The 9,578-nt window shown below is 32.6% G+C and overlaps 1 long non-coding RNA gene and 1 other non-coding gene across 2 annotated transcripts; both read left to right on the forward strand.

The window, feature by feature from the left end:
• Window positions 1-680: 680 nt before the first annotated feature.
• On the forward strand, window positions 681-4,319 carry LOC131076141 (uncharacterized). The gene is made up of 2 exons (XR_009113320.2): window positions 681-920; window positions 1,768-4,319. It is a non-coding gene; the product is annotated as an uncharacterized LOC131076141 (long non-coding RNA).
• LOC131076167 (small nucleolar RNA SNORD14) lies at window positions 1,136-1,257 on the forward strand. The gene has a single exon (XR_009113324.1). It is a non-coding gene; the product is annotated as a small nucleolar RNA SNORD14 (small nucleolar RNA).
• Window positions 4,320-9,578: the final 5,259 nt, after the last annotated feature.

Genomic DNA, 9,578 nt, shown 5'->3' on the forward strand with positions numbered 1-9,578 from the left:
AATAGTGGTTCAATGACCTATGCCATATTTGAGAAAAATCTATCACCTTGTAGGATCATTGTGACAACACAATCTTGTGATATTGTTAAGAGTTTTGCTTGTACAATCATACTTTGTACATTGACAATACATTCTTATGTTGTATCATGACAACTCTAACATATAAATTCATATTACAATACATTTATGTTAGATTTGTTATGCAAAAAATACATCAATTAATTCATTCACTATTAATCTACTTGATTCATTTTTAAAACATAAACATTTTTTATCACCTCATAAAACATGCTCTCTAAAGATATGATTAGGGACACTTTCTAAAGAACCTAATGTTTTTTATCATATCATTTTATGAGACACTTCTTGATGCTAGACTCTCATGAGAGGGGGGTTTCCTAAAAAAATAGATATTGTTGAGATTTTTTAAGATTATTTTAAAATAGATGATCCCATGAACTATGTAGTGCAGTTTAAGATTCAAAAATTTATAAAAGTTTGTCTCATGAATTGTATTATTTAACATATTGAAAGGAATAAATAAAAAATAAAATAAAATTTAACTGCTAAAAATTGAAAACCCTCCATACGACCCCAGCCTAAAGAACGTGGAGTGAATTCATGCTTGACGCAGGTTAAGGTTTATCAAATCTAAGTTAAACCGACGACACGAGCTCATTGCAAAATGCGCGGACACATCTGAACCGTTAGACACAAGTTGAGTAGATATCTACTTTTTTTTTCAACCCCTATAAAGAGCTAGGGTTTGGCAGATTGTTAATGGCGTACAGTCAGGGTTTCTTCTTGAACGAAGAAGCGATTTTTTATTTGTTGTGTGTTGCAAACCATTTTTCTGCGTTTTCATGAATTGTTCGATGAGCGGAGTGGTTTCATTCCTTGTTTAATCATCTGTATCAAAGGTATTCACTTGATGGATGTTTGACTTAGATTATTGATTTGTTTCATTCATTTTTACATTTAGGTTCGGTTGTTTTCGTCTTATCGATGCATTTTTCGCCGGTAAGAGTTTTCAATGGTGGTCTAGAAGAGTTCAACATTCATGATGTTTTATCAGTTGAATAATATTTGCAAATATACATCAAGATTTAGTGGCAACATTTTAGGGTAAAAATGAGGTCGATGATGAGATAGGAAAGGCTTGTTTCTCAAAACATTCGCAGTGGCCGCCTAAGAGCTTTCGCCTTTGCCAGGCTTGAGAGCTTGTGCTGTTCAATTCTTCCTTGGATGTCTGAGACCTCATACCCCTGAATTGTCAATTTTTTTCATTTCAAAACATTTGTATGTGCTTTTACATTTAAAATACTTAGCAATGACTTTTAATAGATTTTTGTTTTTGATCTTTTTACAAGGCATGTCTCACATTAGTCAAATGTTAAAGGTCTGATGGTTCATTGGGAAGGAATTATTCGTACCATCCGAGACCTTAAATGAATCTATCAATTGTTTGCTTCTAATTAGAGAGACGCATTTATAAAGCTTGCTCTGACTTGCATTGCATTGTTTGGAAACATTGCATTTGTTTTATGGTGATGTTGCCCATACTAGTAAGCATGATTTGTGATTAGTCTAAAAGTCGTTCGATTTGATATGGGAAACTCATCAAAGACTTGGCCGTTGATATGGCGAAGCGTTGCCTTTGTTTGTTCCCCCTCTGGGAAGTTTTTGCTTTTTTGAAATTGGTTGTTGGGCTATCTCTGTATATTATTTTACTATGAATATTATTTTGTGTCTGTTGGAGCACTCCAGCTACAGGTTCAGAATCGTAAGCTGAATGGCGTAATGTGAAGTGAGGGTCGTGAACTGCGAAGGTTTTTTCGCATTCTTATGATTTCAAAAATAGGGGAAGAGCACCAACAATTATTATTGTGCAACCAAGTTCATAGCTCATATAGCTCATACACTGTATATTGTATTTGCATCTATTTTTAGGTTGCGTTCCATTGCGACTTAATTGTTTATAGACATTGTTCTAGCTTTTGTGTTTTGTGTAGTAATGTGAGATCCCTTTTGTGTTAAGGGTCAAAAGCGATCACATTTAGTGCCATCTCTAATATATTTTGATCTATGTGCTGTGTTTTAACTATTTTATAAATCGATTCTCTCTGTTTTCTTGGTTGGCTCTCAAAATATTTGTAGCACTGGGTTACTTTTGTTGTGCTTGTCCCTCCTGATGCCGTTGTTATTTTAAGGAATGTGAAAAGGATCTCTGATCCACCTTTTGCTTCATTCATGATACTTTTAGTTTCATTTTTTCTAAAGATGTTCTTCTTTAACAATGAAAAAACTGCTTTTATGATATTTTTTTTTATATATTCAAGATTGCGATTTCTTCACTTTTGGTCCCCTAAATACGGGGGTAAATGAGCCGAAGTTTATCCTGTCTGTCAAAGTAGCTCGCCGATGAGATTCCCTTCTGTCAAATTGATCAAGTGTTATTTTGTTAAACTCACGTTGAGGGGTATCTTTTTAGTCTACTGCAATGTTGTTTTGTCAAAATCATCTGCTGAAGGTCATCGACTCATCTGATGCATTTAGTCAGTGTTTTTTTTTTCGTTAAACCTTTACATTGAGGGATGCCTTTTCAGTCAAACTCAAATGATACTATAGTAAAATCTCACAGAGGGTTATCCTTTCTGTAAGTTACCTTTTTAGGGGTTTACCATCTGTCAAATTTATTCAGTCCGTGCAAGTATTTAATCTAGTGATATTCTGAAATTTGAATTGTAACTCAATATTACACAGCTCTGAAGATGTACCAGGAGGATGCTTTAAGCTCTAAAGATTTCTTCTCTGATATTGCATGTTTCTATTTGTTGACAACATTCTTTTTCGTTTGAGTAATTAATGTTGTCAATAAATAGAAAACATGTTTTATCAAAGAAGAGGTAAAACAGGTTTTTAGAGAAAGCTATAACACGTTTTATTGAAGAGGTTGGATAAGGCTTTTGGAGTAATAAGTAAAATGCTTTCCAGGTGGCTTCAGAATTGTATCCTTTGCTTTTCTAATAAAGCAACTCTTTTCAATTATTTTCTGTTTACCAAGCTGCTTTCTTTTCGAAATGTTAAAGTTAGGCTCTAGATTTCATTTAGTCCTCCATTTTCCATCGATGTAAAGTTTTTAAGGTCATTTGGTGGGTGGAGAAGATTGTGTGGAAAGTAGTTGCCTTTCAGTTATTCTAACTGATAATCTTCGGCTGACATGGTATGTATCAAACTCTTGGTGTTCAAGCAAATCAAAGCAAAGCTGCCAACGCCTCAGCCTTTTAAACAAGAAGATTGTCAATAAGCAAAGATGCCAATGCCTCAGCCTCTCTTAAACAAGAAGATTGTGAAGAAGCGTGTGAAGAGGTTCAAGAGGCCACAGAGTGATCGCAGGATTACTGTCAAGGAGAACTGGCGTAGACCTAAGGGTATTTCTTCACGAGTAAGAAGAAAATTTAAAGGATGCATCCTTCTGCCCAATGTTGGTTATGGTTCCAACAAGAAAACCAAGCGCTAGCCTTCTGGCCTTTAAAAGTTTGTACACAATGCTAGGGGGTTTGTACAAAAGTTGGTATACCTTTTGATGATGCATAACAGGACGTATTGTGCTGTTGGTTATGGTTCCAACAAGAAAACCAAGCACTACTTGCCTTCTGGCCTTTAAAAGTTTGTACACAATGCTAGGGGGTTTGTACAAGATTGTGTATACCTTTTGATGATGCATAACAGGATATGTTGTGCTGAAATTGCGCACGATCTTCCAACACTAAAGAGAAAGGCTATTGTGGAGCGAGCTGCACAGCTCAATATCATGGCAAACATGTTAGCCAGGATACAAAGCGAGGGATGAGTAGAAATGGTTTTTATAGGCTGTCACTGGAATTCTTTTAGAAGTGGAAGGTTTGCAAGTTCAACTAGTGGAAGCCTGGCAAGGTTTGCAAGTTCAACGAATCCATTTTGAATGTCCTTCAAGCACCTCAGAACCTAAGCAAAAGCTCTTTTAACCCCAAAGAACCTCTCTAAGAATTTGTAGCACCTCAGAACCTATGCAAAAGCTCATTTAACCCAAAGAACCTCTCTAAGAATTTGTAAGATGAATAGTGAAAAATTCAAAGTGGGCAGCTATACGATGTCATTTGTGCAAGAAAGACTATAGGGGCAGCTATTATACTATGTCATTTTTGTTCAAGAAAGACTATACTGCCCCTATGCTATGTTATTTGTACAAGAAAGACTATAGGGGCAGCTATACTAGAAATTATCTATGAGGGTATTTCTGTGAACTGAATTTTATTATCAAGTTGAAATTTTTACAAGTGCGGTTGCCATTCTTTCAAAAGATTTGATCTATTATCACAACACAAGGAAACCAAGGTGCACACCTTGCAACAATCCCCCAGCTCAAATGAGGGGGTTTTGCCGTTGCAGTACCCAATATAACCACTAGATTTATAGTTTTACAACATAAATATATAGAAATATTGGTGTCTGCATTATTTAGAGACATTGAATACTATAGAAAATATTTTTAACTCCTAAAAATTTCTATTAATTTGTATCCCACCTTCAGCCAAATTTTTAAATTTGAAATATCGCTGTCTACATTATTTTAAAACATTCAAAACAATAGTAAGAATGTTTTAAGCTCACCATTAAAATCAATTTTTGAGTCTATCCACAGCAAATTTTCTGTGCAAACATTTTAGAAGTCTGAGTATTCTTTTAACTTTTAGTTGTTATAATTGAAAATAATATGTTTCCATAACTCATGTTTCTATATGGCTTCAGCATAAATTGGAATTTTTGTTTCTATTTTAATGTAGCAGGTTAAGAATTGAAAATGAGTTTTGAAAATGGGATTGAACATGAGTTATTAAAATAAGCAATAAAATTAAATATGAGCCCACTGGTTTTACAAATTATTTTTAAAAAAATCAACAGCTGCACGCCAAAATATATTAAGCATGGGTTTTGTCCCAAGCTTTAAAAAGAAGGGGGTTGGATTGAATTAATATCTTCACTGCTATATCAAGAGATATAAACCCATGCTTGAAAAAGAAGGGGGTTGGATTGAATTAATATCTTCACTGCTATATCAAGAGATATAAAATTATGAATGGCTGGTTTCTTCCTGCAGTCTTAAATTTAAAGAGTTGTACAAATTAAAAAGGCAAAACATGTGATTAGCAAATTTATGGTTCAATTACAACTGACCTTATTAAATAATTGGTGCTCTTTCATTGTTTTATTCATAAGACAACTGACCTTATTAAATAATTGGTGCTGTTTCATTATTTTAGAACCATTCAAGTTGTCTTATGATAAGAAGAAATTATATGGCACAATTTACGTCTTAAATATATAAAAAGATATTCTTGTCTAAATTTTTAATTAAGAGAAAAAGAGAATAAAATTTTTACTTATTTTAATAAAAGCAGCTGTTACTTAAAAATTGAAAATAAATTTTTTAATTTATTTGTTTTCAATGTTTTTTTTATAATTTATTTGTAAAAAAATATTTTTAATAATTTTAGTTAAGATTATTGCTTGGGGACTTTTGCTCTAAGGATGGGGTCTCATGGAAGAATGCTTATAAATAAAATTTAGTGGTTGCTATTGAGATTTTTAAAAAATGTTTTCAAAAATGTTATAAGCACCTTAAATGTTTAAGTTCATCAATACATATCAAAATTGGAAGATTGAAAAAATCCCACAATAATTGCAAATGAAGACTATGTCAAATGCATCGTGTTATATGTCATATTATGCAATATACAACAAAAAAGAATGGTTTTGGAAAGTACTTTTAAATTTGGATGAAATTTGTATATCTTTCTAAATGTTCATTCTACAACAATATAAAAAATTGAATTCCTGAATTCAAGGTGTAATTAGCCATCTTAACAATAGATATCCACCCTCACAAATATTGTATTCTCTAATATTTAATATTTAATGAGCCAATTGATACTACATGGCTAATTAATCTTTGTCCATCTTTAGTTCTATAAAAAATTGAATTTCCTAGAAGTCTAGAGTCAATACCAATTAGAGGAACACTCATTAGGTGGAAGATGAAATTGAATGAGTCACATCTATAGCTCAAAAACAATTTGGAAATCCTTGTTTTTACATAAGTCTTCTTTCACATGCTCAAGTGCCATTTGGTTACTATACCATCAGATATGACTTGCAATTGAGTACAAAATACATCAATGAACTTATTTTTAACTCTTACCACAATTAACTTCCCACAATCAAATAGTTCACTAATGTTAAGCATTGTCATATGCAGTGCCAACCTGATTTTCAACTAAAAGGACCACACTTTTAATATTTGTAACAAATGAATATGGTATTTCACCTTGCTTCAGGTCATCATTCAATTTTTTTACAAATATTTTGAAATAATGCATACACAACCTTAAAATCCTATGGAAATGTTCATCATCACATTTAACTTGAAAAATGTAGTTCAACCAATATAAAGAGCATGGTTTGACATACCACTCACTCTATATCCTTCCTTCCCATTGAGAAATAGATAAATCATTTCAAATAATGTCACTTTTTGAGTCCATGTTTGATAAATGTTTTATTTTAGATAAATCTATTCTATGTTTCTTGTTTATTTAATTCCAAATTTGTAATGTCAATTGAATAATATTTGATGTAATGGCAAGAAGAAATTTTATATTTTCCATTGAACTGAAATTCATTATGCAATAATGATCTCCTTCTGGTAAAACCACAAAACACAATTTTTTTTTTATTAAGTTTGTAAGGCTTATAAAAGATTATGTAAAAATAAGTACATACACATACCATGGTAAATTAATTTAAAAAAATCTTTATAAGATCACTGTTCATATATGTCTTGATCAAATTGCACTTTGTTTATGTATCCTATGTTCAAATTAGTTATTGTAGTGTTTATAGAAGTGGATTCTAAATTTACTCGCATGTTTAATAATAATAGTTTGTCAGTGGGAATAATGAAGCCTCTATCATGGACAAAAAATTTAAATAAAGGAATAGAAGAAATAAATCCAATAGAAAAAGGAAGAAGTAAAGATTAGTACATTTAGAATAGTGTCATGCCCAAGTTGGCACCCTAAGCAAAAAAACAATATGGTGCATGATCTTCTCCATGTTACATTTGATCATGAAGCCTATATTGATTAATAAAGTTATGAAAGAAAGAAATCCAAGAGAGAAAAGAAGTAAAATTTAATGCATTAAGACTTATGTGATCCCACATCACTACAATCACTCTGAGGAATTTAGCACTTTAATATCTATGAATAAATTACTAACATGAAATTGATGATATTTATTCAAAAAACATTTAATTTGTGTGCATTACAACTTTTCGAAGATAAAGAAAAGAAGTTTAAGTGCAAAAACAATTAAGTTCCTTTTCAAGTTGGTTTGAGTTCTTCAAAACATTATAATAAATTACAATATTAGTCTAAAGATAGCAATAATGAAATCGATGTTTTCATTGGGAAATATTTCCAATGGGGATGCTGAAATCTTACACATGCAAAAGAATCAAAGTCTAGGAGCTAGCAAGAATAATTTCACACTTTAACAAGGCGATCAACGATGTGCGTCCTTTTCAAACTAAGATGAGTAACCTTGTGGAATTTGCAAATTTGAGATGACAACCCTTCCTTGTACATTATAATGGAATTTATTTGTAACATGTTAGCCTTCCCTTGTTGATTGCCATCTTAAAAGCAAAAATAAATCTAGGCAAGTTCTTTTAAGTTTCATGTATGAAATTTAGATATACATGTACTAGGAAGAAGGGAGTTTGAAAGATCCATTATAGTTGCATGATTTTGTTGGCAAGTGCAATGTATTTGCATGGTGATGCCAACATTGGTATTGATGATAAATATGATGGTTCAAAAACCATGCTTTTGTGAAATTTTTGTGTTGATAAAGAAAAAAAAAGGTACTAATAAACAAATAAATAAGAAATTGCAGTTATGTCATGGATTTTGTGAAAATAATCTTTGAACAAGATAAAATAAAACATAATAACAGGAAATATATTTTTAAATTGCTACTGAAATTTGTTATATGCATCTCTAGTCCAATTAGTAAATCTATATTTTTAGATCTTCCTTAAGTCAATATTGTGTACTCTTGTAGAGCAGAAATAAAATGAGTATTGGAAGAACAAAATACTTATACATCACAACTACTAAATGGTTAGAGTGAAAGTATAATATTTATTTTTGCAGTCTTCCCAATATGAAGTTAAGACATTCTATAATGAAACTCATATACAAGTTTATTCCTATTACGAGAATCGATATTTAGAGCAAATAAACATGATTTATCCTTTCCATTTTTATTCATTATCAATGATTAAGAAACAAGATAACTTAGCATCTCATACAAATGAATACTTGGTAGGTATGCCCTTAATAGTTCTAATTTTCATACATATTTATTTTCTTGTAGTTGTATAGTTGTGAATAGAAGCTTGAACTCTAGCCCTCATGTTGTGCACACATAGACATTTTATTTTTATGCCTCAATCTCCTCACAAAGGTAGGATTTTATAGAGAGGGCAAATCATGGTGCACAAAATAATACAAGTCATAAATCTAATTCATTCATCTAACACAATATATTATCTAATTCAATTATCATACACAAAGCACACAATAATTTATCTAACCCAATAAATTATCTAATTCAACTATCTAACACAATAAATTATCTAATTCAATTACTTAAAACCATAGTCGACGATGAGTGGGAGGAAGAGTGGAGCTGGGAATTCAAATGATGATGGGGATGGTGAGGGAGGAGATGATACAAATGATAATGGGGTTGAGATGGACATAGCTCTTGGTTTGTCTGTCTGGGTGTAGAAGACTCCTCTCTAGCTTATTTCGTGGTTGGGGATCTTTTTCGCCTGGATCTGGGCTTTGTTTCATGAGGGCTTTAGCTATGCTTGCGTGCAAGACATTTGTCCTTGCTTCAACTCTCCTTATTGTGGCTAAAGGTTACCCTGTTGTGGCTATTGGTGAAGGAAGACTTGTGTTTGAAGGAGGTTTGATGCATTTTCTTCCTTTCTAGCTAGGACATTTTTTTGTTTGGAGGGTAAATTTTCTATCCTTTGGTTCTCTCCGCCTCTTGTCTGGAAGCTAGTTTTGGCATTCATGGTGACTTGAAGACTTAGCCGTTGCTAGTTCCTTCATGATATGGACCTCCCTCCTTATTGGGGATGTGGGTTTTCACTATGTTCTTCGCTATAGTGGACCCTATAGTGTTTTCTCTTTCTATGGCATTGGATTGTGCTACTAGTTCTGTTCTTGATCCTATCGAGGTGAACCATTTGGTGGGATTTGCTTAGCTCATCGCTGGAGCTGATCCTACTGAGGGGGTTCCTATTGATGTGTCTGATTGTGTGGTGAGTCTCATTCCAAGTCCTATCGAGGTGGACCATCTAGAGGGGCTTGTGGCTTTTGAATCTATTGAGGTAGATGTAGAAGCTATGCGTAATAGGTTTTCTTCTCTGAGTTGGTGCCTTTTCTTCTTGGAATAGATGG

This window comes from Cryptomeria japonica, chromosome 10, assembly GCF_030272615.1.
Source record: "Cryptomeria japonica chromosome 10, Sugi_1.0, whole genome shotgun sequence".
Lineage (NCBI taxonomy): Eukaryota > Viridiplantae > Streptophyta > Pinopsida > Cupressales > Cupressaceae > Cryptomeria > Cryptomeria japonica.